At 45.3% G+C, this 15,703-nt stretch overlaps 1 long non-coding RNA gene across 2 annotated transcripts; it reads left to right on the top strand.

The window, feature by feature from the left end:
* Nucleotides 1-12,405: 12,405 nt before the first annotated feature.
* Nucleotides 12,406-13,945, top strand: LOC102003554. Of its 2 annotated transcripts, none has more exons than XR_260743.2 (2): nucleotides 12,406-12,573; nucleotides 12,896-13,945. It is a non-coding gene; the product is annotated as an uncharacterized LOC102003554 (long non-coding RNA). The 2 variants fall into 2 exon arrangements; XR_001233760.1 differs by having other exon boundaries at nucleotides 12,406-12,643.
* Nucleotides 13,946-15,703: the final 1,758 nt, after the last annotated feature.

Genomic DNA, 15,703 nt, shown 5'->3' with positions numbered 1-15,703 from the left:
ATATATGAATAAAAAACAAGCAAATACAAAAAAAAAAAAAAAAAAAAAGAGGTCAGGACTGATAGGTTCCTGCCCGGCCCTGAACACAGCTTTCTCTTACCTGTCCCGCCCGAGAGAGGGAAGCCCCAGTCAGCTCCTAACGCCTCGCTGAGCCCGCCCCTCAAGCTCTGCCTCTAGCCAGAGTCCTTATAAATCCCCAGCCTCCTTTGCCTATGCCAGAGGAGTCGTGTGCTGCATGCAGTCCTTTCCTCTCCTGGTCCGGAGTAAAGGCTGTCTTCCTCCTTTGTTTCTTCTTCTGTGCTGAAAACCTAACAAGAACAAGATCAAAACATGGACCTGCACCCTTGGGTGGACCAGCTAGGGCAAAGAAAGGAAATCCCATCTCTCGCCATGTTCCCTCTCAGATGCTCTTCTCCTTGAAGATAGGACCAACAGGCAACAGCGAAGAGGCCAAGCAACTCTGCTCAGCAGCTCAGGGGCTGCTCAGCTGAAAAATCCTCACTACATCCTAATCAAAATCTACGTTAAGCACTGGAGGCTTGTGGGAAATAAATGTACATTTTAGCTGAGATGCATTTGATAATGCATAGCAAGAGCCTTAAATAAGCTTTCAGATTCTGACTTAACTACATCCATATACAAAATGTGACCTTGAAAATAGTCATGAAATATTAGGGGGGGAAGCAGGATAAAAATTATAGAAGCAGAATGATTCCAATCCTGTTTAAAGTACTTGGGGCTGGGGATTTAGCTCAGCGGCAAAAGCGCCTGCCTGGCAAGCGCAAGGTCGTGAGTTCGGTTCCCGGTACCGGAGAAAAACCAAAAAAAAAAAAAAAGGAATTAATATAAAAGAAGAGGGCCGGGGATATAGCTCAGTGGCACAAGTACCTGCCTGGCAAGGGCAAGGCCCTGAGTTCGATTGCTGGTACCAAAAAAAAAAAAGGCCCTGTGCTAAAATGTTAAAACAGTTTCTTACGCATCTAATATTCACAAAACAGCCTAAAATTAAGAGAAAGATTTATGTACCAAGATGTTCTTTGCAGCATTTTAACAAAATGATGATAGGAGACGGGGCCATGATGGGCCAAAATTAGCTACTTCTGGACTTCCTAGAAAACCTCAGTTGGAGTTTAAGTCCTAGCTCTCCTCTCTCAGAGGATTTACCCTGCTGTGCTAGGGATTAAATATTGATCCAGGGAACCTCGGATTAAAGGATGTGCAAGCAGATCTAAACAAAAGGCAGTTCTGTTTAAATCTTGCCTTCTGCCTGCTTACACAGAGCTCCCCACACAGCCTGCACTGTGGGTTGCTGGTGGACAGACACACGATCAGTGCATCTCTGTATCCCAGAGCAGGCCGGCAGCATCATTTCATTGTTGTGGATGATTTCCTCAGTGGCCGCCCCTTGCTCTGTACCAAGGTGGGGCTCTCCCCCAGGTCAGCAAAGCTGCCACCTGCAGGCCAAATCTGGCCCACCATCGGTTTTGTTGGTAAAGTTTTATTTCACACTCACACACACACACACACACAGTATTTTTGTAGCTACAAGATTAGTCATGATACATTATGGGGGGAAAAGGTAGGATAAAAATTATACATTCAGCCAAGCATGGTGGCACATGCCTATAATCTCAGCACTCAGGAGATGGAGGCAGGAGCATCACGGTGAGTTTGAGGCCAGGCTAGGCTACAAAGTGAGTTCAAGGCCAGCCTGCTACATAGTGAGACCTTGTCTCAAAAAAAACAAAAAACAAAAAACAAAAGTTACACATTCATTGTAATTCCAATCAGGGGTTCAATACTTAATGAAATGAATGGAAGGGAATGTACAAAATGTTGCGATGGCTTCTCTGTCATCTAATACAAAAATCCTGTTGGAACAATTATGCCCATGCCACAGAGGGAGAAGCAGAGTGGCTGTTCTGGAGAGCAGAACTGTGGGTGGCTTATGCTAATTCTTTGTGCTGCTTTCTAAATTTTTCTGCTATCCCTTGATACTGTGCCAGGAAGTGGGAAGGAGGATCCTAATGGGAGAACTCAAAGGTCTCAGAGGCTCAAATGAATTCCCCTACTCCCCCCGCAAGGACACAGCACAGCCATCTGTCACTAGGCCCCTGGGGATGTCAGGGGGAAGGATGGGTCCCTTAAAGGCCTAGCAAAAAGACTATCTCGTTGTTACCTGTAAAATTTGATTCAACTTGATTTTTTTTTTTATTTCTTTTTGTGGTTCTGGGGATTGAAACCAGGGCCCTAATACTTAGCCACACCCCCAGCCTTGTTTGTTTGTTTGTTTGTTTATATATTGAGATGGGGTCTCAGTGTCACTAATTTGCCCACGCTGGGCTCAAACTTTCAGTCCTCCTTCTTTAGCTTCCCAGTTTGCTAGGATTGCAGGCCTGTGCCGTCACACCTGTCTGTAGTTTAATACGTCTTAAAATGGGAGCCATTCCAGGTCTCAGGCCGCAGAGCTTTGATCGCCTTACAGGGAAATTTGGAGATGTCCTGGATCTCATCCCCTGACCTCCATTTCTACCTCTCTGCTTCTCTGGCTCAGGATCTCTTTGTAAACCAGAGAATCTGGCTTCCCTCTGATTGTTTACTGATCGGATGCCATTTTGTGTCCACAGCTCACCCAGGGCCTGTCTGGACCTGTCGGACCCAGGCCTTGGCTTCTCGCATTGTCTTCACTCCCTCAGCCCCGCCACCCCTCAGACTGGAGGTCTCACCTCGCCAGCGCGCTTGCAAACCATGGTCAGTTGTACCCTCTGCATGCATGAGCACGGTGTTTTGCTGGGGAAGGTGGCAGTCCAGGGGAGGCAATCAGATTTTATTTCCAGTGGTGGCATCAGAAGCAGCATGAGTCAGCCCAAGTTAATAGCGCTAAGCCCAGCTCAGAGAGTTCCAGTGCTTTCTAGATTTACTGCTTCTGTTTCTCTGACTGCACTTGCCCCTCCCCCATTTATTCCATCAAGCTTTGCTGTTACCATTAAATTTTGTCTCCAGGGAGGCATGGTGGTACACACCTGTGATCGCAGCAGCCTGAGACAGGAGGATCACTACGTAGCCAGCCTAGGCTCCGTAGTAAGTTCAAGGCCAGCTAAACTACATAGAGAGACCCTAATAAATACATAAATAAATAGATAGATAAATAAATTTCTCTCAAAGGGAAACTGATTCTGAGCTGAGTCAAACCCATCAGCCATCCATCTTAAATGTCTCAGCTCCCAGGGGTTCTTAAATAAACCTTGAGTACTCATTAAATAAGCTGCAGTTCCTGCCCCCACAGGGCTTTAAACTTTGCCTCCAACCTCTGGGCTGCAAATGCATCCTAACCTTATGTTCTCAGCAAATTTCATTTCTAAGCAATTTGAGGTGCTCAGATCAATAATTCGGGCTTCTGTGGTCCTAGTTCTGTGGTCAGTTCCACTCTGAACTGCATAATCAAACGGAAATAATTAACAGTAAGTGCCTATGTTGAAACCACTAGCTACTTTGATCTCCACTACCAAGCCAGCCTGGGATCCCAGGACAGGAAGGCTTATGACCTGCTTGGTCACTGTCATGGTGAGATAGATAGGAGGTGAGGAGTGGCTTAGACTGGGTGGGATGAGAGGTGTGGTGGGATCCCAGAATCTAAGTCCCACTGCCTCTCAGGCCCCATATGTAGAAGTTCTCACAGTTCCCATGAAATGTGGACAACATAAAAGGACCCAGACACCATGAAGAGCACGCTATCGCGGCTTCCCTCATGGCATCCCACCTTGTGTTCCTCAGGCTGTACTTTTTTCCTTCTTTCATTCAGCCCAAGTTCACTCTGCAGAGCCAGTTTCTCCCTTACCCTTCACTTTTCACATAAACATTTTACCATTTTTGCTTGTCTTGTTCAGTTCTTTGAGATGAGAAGCACCTGGAAACCAAGAGACAAGCACCCCCAAGCCCCATAACAAGGTTGTTACCGTGGGAGACAGGGTCCTGGGCAGGTTTCCAGGTTCTCATTCACAACAAAGAATTGGTCTAGTACATGTGTCCTGGTTTGGAATTTTGGAAATTTCCAGGGATCTTGTTATTTTTATCTCTGCCTCTAGGTAGTGGGCCTTAGGACAAAGGCCGGTGTGGGAGGCACAGGCCCTGGGGTGTTGCCCAGGTTCTGGTGAGTGTAGGTGAGTGGTCCCATAGCCCCTAATTGCACTATCTATATTAATGGGGGCTGTAATAGGTTGTTGTAAAGTGTTATGAGCAGAAATAAAAGATCCAACCTGAGGTCTTGGCTCAGCCCTGTCTCAAAGCCGTCGGGGACCTGGGTTGTGGACCAGACCTCAAGGGCAGGAAAGCTGAGTGGCTGATCTGGAGCCCACCAGCAGTTGGGACTCTATCATACCTCCTGCCAGGCTCTTAGATGACTCCTAATCAGGTTGGATTTAGCAGAGAATGAATGAAAACAGGTGGGAAAGAAGGGGTCAGATAAAGCCAGACCCTCTTCCCCTCACTGGGCTTCATTTCCTTTGTGGGGCGGGGGGGGGGGATAAAAGCCTGCTCCAAGGAAGTGGAAACCTTATCACCTGAATCACCATCTCACCATGTACAGGTGTATTAGGGTCTTTTGTTAGGCTTGTTTCAACCCTTCCTGGGCCCAGACTTCTCCTTCCTTCCCTGTGGAAATAAAACAAGACCTTGACCTGGTGCCAGCGTCTGCATTTCTGTCCATTTATCTGGGCTGAGGAGAGGGGAGAGTGGCTGTTTATTCCCTAGGCCTGAGGAATTTTGGAGAAGCCACTTGTCTCTAAAGGAAGAATGTATAACTTCTAAGGTTCCATTTTACCCTGCCAATTACAACCCCCATCCTCCTCCAGGCTTTAGCCCAGCCCTTAATCTTGAGGACGTTGAGGTGCCACATGGTCTGGCTCGCTGTCATGCGTTGGATTGGCAGACGGACTCCATCAAAGGCAGTCGGAGCACTAGGAAAGGGAAGCCAGGTGCTTCAGCCAACATTATCCAAGTAGCTGCATAGTCAGTAGGCACAGGAGGGTCTTCCCTATGCCTGTCGCTAACTCGGACAAGGGCAAGGAGGGCAGCGATGGCTGTAATTCTGGCTAAAGTTACTCGGGAGAATTTTCATATGGTGAAGAAGAAGCAGCTCCAACAGCCCCTCATCACAGAATCCCGGCAGTTAGTCTGCAGCTTCTAGATGGCACTGAGACCCTATTGTCATCCTCACCCAAATGGTGCCATTGAGAGACCTAAGAGAAGGTCCAGTCAGTAAAAGAGCCCATCAGCTCTCAACCCTTTCCCTTTTTACCAACAAAAGTGTCTAGAAGCAGGTGATATCATTAACAGGAAATAAGGGAGAAATCTCAGATTCAAAAGTGTCCCCAGCAACTATTGGAATATCCTTGGATTCCCAATTATGAGTTTGTCACTAGACAAGGTCTGAGGTGGTCCACAAAGTAGAGATGGAGAAACTTGGTTGGCCCCATCCATGGGGCAGGTGGCAGGTTCAGTGACTTCCATCACAGAGAAAGAATTTTTAGGACATAAGGACGTAAGAGACCGAAGGGATTTATTAAGGAGAATTTTACAAGTACACACTCAAAGAAATAGAATGTAGTTTGTCAAGAGAGGCACTGGACCTCATTTCCTCAATCATATAATGAGGTTGGATCTGATGAGCTGCAATTTTATTTCTGGTCATATGAACTCAACGGAAGGCTAGGCTGTTCTATAATCGGACAGAATAATAACAGCTAAAGGTATGTGCTGTAAGAAACAAATTATGAAGCTGGGAATGGTAGCACATGCCTGTAATACCAGCAGGAGGATCGCTGCTGCAAGTTCAAGGCCAGCCTGAGCTACATAGTGAGTTCAAGTCCAGCCTGAACTACAGAGTGAGACTCTGTCTCAAAAAGCCAAGAAAGAAAGAAAGAAAGAAAGAAAGAAAGAAAGAAAGAAAGAAAGAAAGAAAGAAAGAAAGAGAGAAAGAGAGACAGAGAGAAAGAGAGAGAGAAAGAGAGAAAGAGAGAGAGAAAGAGAGAGAGAAAGAAAGAAAGGAAAGAAAGAGAAAGAATGTTCTGTGATGCCATAAAGCCTTGGGCTTATAAGATTATTACTGCAACAAATGATCATAATTGTCACGCTTTCTCCTGTGCTGTGAATCATGACACCATGCTACTTCATGCCACTATTATTGTCACTTACACTTACAGCTGTCCTGTTCCTCTACATTGTCACAATGTTTCACCCACCATTGTCTTAGTCATTGTCAAGCTTAACATCCTGTTTTAAAATCTAGGTTTCAGTTGGGGCTAGATCTCAGGGACAGAGCACTTGCCTAGCATGTGTGAGGCTCTGGATTTGAACCCCGGCATGGAAAAATAAGTAAGTAAAGTTAGATTTTATTATTATTCAGGTATAAGGCCAACTGGTGAGGAGATGGACTGCCCCTAAAAAAAACAGTCTGTTACTTACAGCTCCCATGCAGTGCCACACGGAGAGAAGCTGGCGCAGGAGTTGGAGGGCGGAAGGAGAGGCTATGGGCAGAGTCTTTACTGTGGTTTTCACAGGAAGCTGGTTCCAAGCTGCAGACCAGTGCCACCAGGACTGGCAAGAGGCAAGAGATCAAGATAGGTCAGAGAAGCCACCTATCAAATACTGACACACGAGTTTATTTTGTATGTACAGTGCTAACTCATATATGCAAAAGTATGTATAAGTGGATGTAAGTACACTACAAATGGATATAAAAATAAAGGTTCAGAAATATAGTGCTAACCATAGCTATTTTGTGTCAGAAGCTCCTAGGTGATAACAAATTTCCTCTATCCTTTCTGAAGTTTTTTACAACTGGTATATAGCACCATTAAATCTAGAAGGTGGTAACTTTATTTTAAGCTATTAATTTCTTCTTTGTAAAGCAAGCAATAACGAATGAAAAGATAAAGGGGGCCAGTAATGTCATAAATGGCCTAGTGCCTGTGTGTTTACTCCAAAAACTCCCTGAGTTGGAAGCTAAAAATAGAAAGATTTGGGGGCAGAAGGCAGGCAGACACAGCATTCCACCAGGAGAGATACAAGCGAAAAGGACAAACTTCAAGCTCAGCCTAGGAAGGAACGGCCTGGAGGGAGGGAAAGTTGGCTCGGGGCGCTCCCTGAGCAGGGGCTACGTGAGGGGAAGGTGCTCACCAGGGCTGGAACGCCTTTGGGGTGAGTTACTAAACCAGTGGGAGAGTGGTTGAGTGAATAAAGGTGTATACCAGTGTCTATTAAGTGCATAAAAGAACTGAATTCAGTTTGATCCCAAAGCAAGCAGCTGTGTCCTCTCCCATCTCATGAAACTACAAAGCTGGTTTTTAACTCCCAGGGTCAAACCTGGTTACGGATCATCTATAGCCTCTTATGCCTGCACAACTCTTTTCCAAAGAATTCTATGTGGTCCTAGGTCTGTCTTGATATGGGCACTTCTTGCACCAAAAGAATTTTCTCATTGAAGTCTCTTTAATCAAAACAGCCTCAGTTCTAGGGCTGGGGGTATAGTTCAGTGTAGAATGTTTACTTATCTTGCTCAAGTGCCTGCCTTGTTCAGTTCTCAGTATCACAAAACAAATAGCCACTAGTTCCAAGAGCAGACAGATCTTTGGACATACTTTAGCAAGTAGCTTTCCTGAGTGCGAGGCACAAGGCTTCCTTTAGAGATGGGTAAACAAGAGAATTAGATGATTTATCCTGAGTAAGTCATGAAAGGGACTCTTGGGACTCCATTCTTTTTCTGTGTATTTTTTCCCTTGTTTACTCCCTGACGTTCCATGTTAAAAGAAAAAGAAAAAAGCTTCTTTTGATAGGACATGTCAGTACAATACCATACCTGTCATCACATCTAGAAGAATTATACTATTATGCCTTGACTGCATAATACCATTTATTAAGGACTATGAGCTCTTTTTATAAGCTGTCACTTAATAATCATAATAAGAAGGTGTGATTCAGTTCTATTTTTAGACAACACCACAAGTCAAAGCAGTTAAGTAAATCACCCAGTGTACCCTGTTAGTGATAGCCGGGGCAGGGTCTGAACCCAGCCAATGTAAAAAGTTACATTCTTTTATTATTGAGACAGGATTTTGTCATGTAGCTCAGGCTGGCCTTGAACTCACTATGTAGCCCAGGCTGGCCTCTAACTCTTGGCAATCCTCCTGCCTCAGCCTCCCAAGTGCCGGGATTATAGGTGTGTGCTACCACAGCTGGCCAAAATTACATTCTTGACTCTCCATAAAGGTAGACAGGTGGGCTGGCCTTGGCAGGGGCTGGTTCTTTACTAATGAAAATTCAGCATTCCTTAACAATTCTCTAATTCCCTTTTAATGTATTGTGACTTTGTCTTTTCTTCAGTTAGCCACTTGCCAGTCCACCTATTTAAATACAGGATGATTGAATGTGGCATATTTTTTCATTAATTTTTGTAATATAACAAGAAATATAAAAATGCAATTTATCAAATGTATTTAACAAAAAGTACTGACTGGTTGAAATGACACCGGCCTGAGCGATGCTCGAGATAGCACATAAGCAAATGTGCTGCCTGGGTGACATTCAGGGTGAACTGTTCAGTGGTTAAAATGGCACAACTTAAGTACGGAGAGATTATATTAGGACTAAATTCCTAAACTGTGTTCATTCCAGATAGTTCCATAGAGTCACCAGGAAAAGGATTTGGATGTTGAGTTCCTTTCTATTTCATTTGAGTTAAATCCAGGGTAAATTTTTACTATATAACTATGAAGAAGAAATCTTAAATACAGTACTCCCTGTGTGTTCCTATTACTTTCCATTAAAGTGATAATCTTCACAAATTTTGCGTTATAAAATAGCAACTGTAGCACTAGAATTTGCAAATGATAAGCAAGGTGCCCTCCAATCCTTACCAGTCTTAGGGACAAAGATCACTCAGAGTTCATCCTGAAAAGCATCTAAATTTAGAGATTTGCTGCTGGAGCAGAACTTTCACGCACCGGTAATAGAACTGGGCAGGCTTTGCAAGCTATGCCAGGCATGCGCCTGCTATGCCGTCACAAGCAGGGTCAAGAGGCTCTGTCCCTGTGTGCCGGTGACCTGGGAGCCTCACTCTGTTCTAGGCCAGTTATAGCGCAATCTGGAGCTCGAAACAAATATTCACATAAGGCTTTTGAAAAAATTTTAAAATATTTGAATAGTGTGTCTATGTACAGTTTTTTTTTTTTTTTAATGTCAAAATTTACTGAAAGAGGGCTGGGGATATAGCTCAGGGGCATAAGCACCTGCCTGGCATGTGCAAGGTCCTGAGTTTGATTCCTGGTACCAAAAAAAAAAAAATTTACTGAAAAAAACACAGGTCTTCTCAACCACTGGCTCCCTGACCCTGAGCTCAGTTATGCGACCTCTGAATGCAAATATTTAAGAGCAGAGATGGAGGGCTTTCCTGTACCCCCTTGGCACCCTCTCTGTAGAGACAGGACCCTGGCTGGGTATCCAGAGGGTCAGCTTTGGTTTCTAAATCACTCATTTCTCCGGGCTTGTTTTTCAAATGTATGTGATTGATATTTTGTATCCTTTAACTCCTCATTCTTTCCTTCCTTACTCCTCTTCCTTAAAGGAAAGGGTAAGAAATGAACCAAAAGAGCATACAGTCCACAAGGGCAGGGAAAAAAAGGAAAGGATAAGGCATAGATGACACAGGTAGGCTCGGTGGGAAAGAAGCCAAAAATAACAATTTTTCTCATTTATTCCTCATAATTCCATGAGGCAGGTGTTTTGTTTCTTATTTTACAATACTGGGGACTAAACTCAGGACCTTTGCACTGAGCTACAGCCCCAGCCCACTTTTATTTTACTTTATTTTATTGTTATTTTTAAGGTAGTGTCTCCCTCAGTCACTAAGCTGCTCAGACTAGGCTTGAATTTGCAGTCCTGCTGCCTCAGCCTCCCAGGCCTGTGCCACCGGGCCCAGCGAAAGCAGGCGTTTTTAGCCCTGTTTTATAAATAAGATAACTGAGGTCAAGAAAAATTAAGTAGTTTACTCAAGGTTATATATGACTACTAAAAACCAAAGCTAGATTCGAACTATAAAGCCACACTGAAACACTGAGATTCTAAGTCTTTATAGGCAGATAGGGACCAGACTATCAAAATGCTGAGCTAATATAGGGAATGAACAATGAAGCAGCAGTAATTAGGGTGATCCATGGACTCGCGGTAAGCAGAAACTGCTCCAAGATCTGCACTAGAGCTCTGCGGAAATTGCATTGTTGGAAATCGATGTCCTAGACAGAGATCAGCTCAGATACTAAACTCAGAATTCTCCGACTGCAGATTGTTGCTGTATCCTTAACTGACTCGGTTTCTCAAGCTGGGAGGGCCTTTCGAGAACGGGAAAAGAAGGTTGGCTGTAGATGTGCTTGGAAGGCCCAGCCCCTTCCCTGTGCCTGCGATGGGGTTCCAAGGAGGGCTGCTCATCGAACAATCCAGGGGATTGTGGAATGATAGAGTCCCCGAAATCGCAGCTATGTGAAGGAAGAGCAGCGGCAGCACAGATCAAGCTGGAGTCCGTACATTCCTCTTAAATGTCAGGCTGGTGTTCTTCGGAGGACAGAAACTGGAGATGAAGTCAAAGCCTGCTGCGACAGCAGCAGGAACTCTATATGGACTTGAAGCACCTGTGGGACAGACTGCTGAGCAGAGCCAAGAGTGGGAATATGGTCTAAGTTGTGACCATAGGCCACAAATAGGAGATGCTGCACTCTTGGTGAGTATTCAGACCTTTGGAGGGCTTGGCTGAAGTCACATGAAAGGGGCTTGGAGGTATCCCTGGGGGAATCCGGCCTAGCTTGGGAGCAGTCAGGACAGGAGTCGTTTACAGCAAAACTTTTCCAAAATGCTAGCCTCTTTTGAAACCAGAGAGGCCAGGGCAACTCTTGCTGCTGGAAAATGATTAAGGAAGAGGAAGGGAAGGTGAAATCAGATGTGCTGAGAGCTGGCATCACAGTGACCTCCTGAGGTCAGAACCCAAGGCTTACGCCGATGACACATCACCTTTGTCGTGGTTCCTCCATTCTCATTGTTAAATGCTTTCAAGAGGCACAAGTACTGAAAAACGAGTTCCAAACAGTAGATTTGTCTGGAAAGATTAGCTAGTGAGTCAGGAAGCAATCGGCACCAACAAGTTCTAGCTTGTACATCAGGTACCAAACAAAAGACAAGCCCTTAGATACAATTTCCGCCACAGCTAGAGACCACACTCAAAAGTGAAATAAATCGGACCCACATGTGTGAACATTGTATTGTCCCCATAGTGTAAGAACCTGAAAGAGTAAGTAAAACCCAAAATGTACAATAGATACTATGAAAGGGAAAGAAATTGCTCAAAGGAAGGAACAACTGGGATGAGGGAAAGGAGAAAAAGAAAGAAAGAAGGGGAAAAAAATATATATGTATATAGAAGGATAGCTGGGATAATTGCACTGCTGAAGTCTAATGGTTTATTGAAAGGAACAGTTAATGCTTACATTTTTTTGACCAATTTTGCATGCTTATATCTGGTAATCTGAGCAACCAATTTGAAGACAATATGCAATGTAACAACTGTGGGAGAATTCCTACCATCTTGTCTAGTGAAGCTCTGTATTGTTTCTAATGTTTTTTTATTATTTTTTATTCTCGTTAATGGTTTGATCAATCTTGCATTCTTACATCTGGCAATCTGAGCAACTTCGTTGAAGATAACACTATGTAATACAACAACCACTGTTCATTCCTATCATTCTGTTATGAAACCCTGTATCATTTTTATTGTTTTTGCTTTGTTTTGTTTCTGTCTATGTTGTTGTTATTTTGGTTTTTTTATTCTCTTTTAAAAAAAAATTTTCTGCTTCAATTGCATCATCTACCAAATTCACAGAGTTTCAAAGTAGTCAAGTACCAAAGCATGGCTCTATTTGTATCTAGTGTGGGAGGCTTGGTCACAAACAAAATCTTGAGGCCACCAAGACTCAGCCTCTCAGCCCCTCACCTATGTGGTGCAAACCTGTGAAAGACAGTTCCAGGAAACACCATCCTCCAAAGATGGAGAGGCCACTTCCTGCTTCTGTTGTGAGGAGGGACACTGTGTGACAGCAAGAGGTGGGGGCAGCTCACCCTCCTGGTGGTAGATTTCCCTGTTTTCCCAGATCAGAATGGAAATTTGCAACAATAGCTCTCCCTGTAGAAATCTAATGCTAGTACAGTACAGGTATGTCTGATCCCTAGCTCTGGTTAGCTGAGCAGGCCGGTGACTGGCAACGAGACTGGAGTGACAGTTGACCCCACAGGGGTAACTCAAACCTTTCCTGGTATCTAAACAACCAGGGAGACCCAGAGCTGGGAGGTGATTCAGATCTTTCCTCCCCAGAGAAGGGAAGGCACAAATAGCTTTCAAGACTGGAGAGGCACAGGTGCCTTGAGCAAATAGTGCCTTGTATTTACCCTTCCCTTTACTTGACACCCTGAGACAGTGTTGTGTAACACGCGTGGAGACACTTGCACGTCTGAGGAGGACAGCAGAGTGGTGGTGAGGTGGGCAGAGATAATTTGCTACTTATGATAGTCTCTGTTTTCTGAAGAGCAAAACGTTTTCGTTTGAAAGGTGATGAGTGCTAAAATACAGATTACAGAAACAGAGATGAGAGGAAGGACGTCTCAGAGGAAGGTGGCAGAGACCACAGAAAGGAAGGAGAGCCAAACGCATGTACCAGAGGCCCAGAGGCGGGGACAAAGGGAGCTGACGGAAGAGATTGTTAGAGAGCTTTGCAATGTGAAATGTCAGGTAATTCTCTCTTCGTGAAACCTTCAGTAAAATCTCCTTCACCAGTGCTTTTTTTCTTTCTTTTTCCTCCAGCCGTAGGGATTGAACCTGGACCTCGCCCATCTCCATGTACCACTGAGCTACACACACAGGCTCATCAACGCTTTTCTACTGTGGTGGGAGAGGAAATCAAAGTGCTGAGCATTAGCTCAACAAAGGGCCCAGCTGTATTTGGGGACTGAGTGTGAATGTAGCGCAAGCAGCACTCGCTAAAGGCCTGGAAGGTGGGAACAGTCTCACAGATGGCACCTGAGAGAGGAGCAAATCGGAGAAGGCCTTGCAGAAGAGGTGGCACCAGAGAGCTTTAAAGACACCCAACCCTTCTACTACCTTTGGGGACAGGGGAGAGTTAGCCTGCCAGACGATGAGAGGAGGGCAGAGGGGTTTGTTTGCAAGTATTAGTCTCCCGCGCCGAGGGCATGGTCCTAACTGTGACTCTGCAGGGGCGAGCAGGCTGTGGATGTCTGGATGCCTGGCCACCTTCCGAGCTTCAGGGCAGAAGCAGATGCTACAGAGCGCGGAACAAGGATCAAAGATGGACTGCAGCACAGTTACCATAGCTCTGAAAGGAGGAGAAACAGGTCTGAAGACCTCTCTTTCAGCATCATGGCTTTACCGCACTGAATTTCAACAGATTTCCCCCAAATTTAATAACTGGCTGTCAGCTGATTTGTACATTTGGCAAAACCACCAGGACTCTGCACCAGTGCTGGACTCACACATCCTTGCTGCCTAAACAGCCCGCACCCACAACTCTCTGACAGTTGTGAGTGAGGCCCTTATATCTAGTTTTCCCAAGAGGGTATGGGGACCTCTTCATTCAGGGGAGTCCCAAAGTAGATCCCAGAAGGTCTGGTGGTGTCTTGCTCTTTTACTTTCTATATTTATTCAGAGACAGGGTCTCACTATATAATTCAGGCAGGCCTTAAACTCATTATGTAGCTCAGGCTGGCCTGGTAGTCTTGCAAATCCTCCCACTGCTCAGCCTCCCAAGTGGTGGGACTGTAGGTGTGCACTATCATGTCTGGTTGGTGATGCTTTTTGTAATTAATTGATTAAATAACTTGTTATGCTTTTCTGTTATTAAACTGTCTTTTGTTATAGGAATGTGAAAAGGGCCCCTTGTGATGGTTGGGAAAAAGTATCACATTTTTCTGTCCCTACAATTTCTGGCACCCCATGTGGGATATTATGGGTTGGCAGCAGCACCATCTGCTAAAGACACCTTGTTGAACCCAGAAGCTACAATTATGAGATCCTGGACTTCCGACAAGAGCCAGCATGTTAAGGATTCTTAGGCCAGGCGGAGGGGCGGGCCGGAGGGAAGAAGCATGCCTGCAATTCCAGCACTTGGGAGGCTGAAGCAGGATGATCACTGAGTCTAAGGCCAGATGATCACTGTGAGTCTAAGGTCAGGTTTATATACTGAGTTCAAGGCCAGTCTGAACTACATGGCCAGATCCTGTCTCAAAAACCAGAAAGAAAAAAAGAAAGAAAAGTTAAGAAATCTTACATCGGTCTCTCAAATCTTTGCCTGTGGGATCTGGTCAAGCCAGAGCAGTTTTATTTTAGGCCTGGCCAGGAACCCTGAGGGGATTGAGGAAATTTTTCCTCTCCTACAGTAGGTACCCAATAAATAGCAGGCATATTCATTTTTAATAATTTTAATAAGACAGAAAAGAGGCCTAGAAAAAATATTTTTATAAAAGGAGTGAATACATGCCTTCCATATTATTTCTTGGTCACTGGAACACATCCTCTCTTCAAATAGAGGCATGATTGTATTCATGAAGTGTAGAAATTATAATTTTTTTTTTTTTTTGCCTTTTTTGAGACAGGGTCTCACTATGCAGTTCAGGCTGGCCTTGAGCTCACTTTGTAGCCCATGCTGGTCTTGAACTCAGAACAATCTTCCTGCCTCAGCCTCCTGAGTGCTGGGATTACACGCATGCGCCACCATGCCTAGCCGATTTATAATTTTGATATCAAAAACCAATTAATTGCTTGAAAAACTAGGTATATATGTTCATCCTTAAAACAAATATTTGGAGAAACAAAATGACAAAATAATGCCCTTTGGGAAATTGACTTGCTTTGGAAAATTGATTTGCAACATTTTTGTTCAACTTGCATGCACGTTTAAAATAAAAAGGTAACCCAGGATTCGATTGACAAACAGATTTACAAAGAAAGTAAGTTCCCTTGAGCTTTCTACTGATCAGTCCTTTCTATCCCTTAGGTCCTCAGACTTCCCATTGGACAGGAAATGCTCAAAGAGATTTCTATGCTTCATTCCAACCTCTTTGGTTCTGGGAATGTCTAGTCATGTGTTTGTGCCTAGGGTCTTGGAGAGGGCTTTGAGGGCAATAAGCATGTTTCTCAGTAGGTCCCTTGCACAAGCTGCATTTCCTTAACCCGGCTCTGCAACACGATCTCTCCGGGCAGCACCGCCTGGAACTACAATTCCCAGCGTGCCCCGCGCGAGGCCGCCCTCAGGATTGGTCAGGGCCGGGTGACGCTCAGTGTTTTGGCCCGGACGGTCACATGTTTCCTTTGTTGTGAGCTGGGGCCGAGATTGCTGGCTCTCGGGGACGCCGGCGCTCAAGAGTGCTCTGCGCCGTCAGCTGCTTCTAGCTCTCGCCGAGAGGTACCCGGGAGGTGACAGCTCCGCACCGGACACAAGGCGAGGACCGGGGGCCGAGGGGGCGGCAGGGGTCCGCGGACGCTGCTGCTGGACCCGCAGGGCCCTTGTCTGAGGCGGGGGTCCCGGGTCGCGCCGTGTGTGGGGGGGCGTCCCGGGCCCCAGCTCGGCGACGACTCCCGGCGAGGGCGCCCCGCCTC

The sequence above is a fragment of the Chinchilla lanigera genome, unplaced genomic scaffold (assembly GCF_000276665.1).
Source record: "Chinchilla lanigera isolate Chin_1 unplaced genomic scaffold, ChiLan1.0 scaffold00019, whole genome shotgun sequence".
Classification (NCBI taxonomy): domain Eukaryota; kingdom Metazoa; phylum Chordata; class Mammalia; order Rodentia; family Chinchillidae; genus Chinchilla; species Chinchilla lanigera.
The sequence above is the reverse complement of the archived record's forward strand: the minus strand, read 5'-3'. Positions and strand labels throughout refer to the sequence as shown.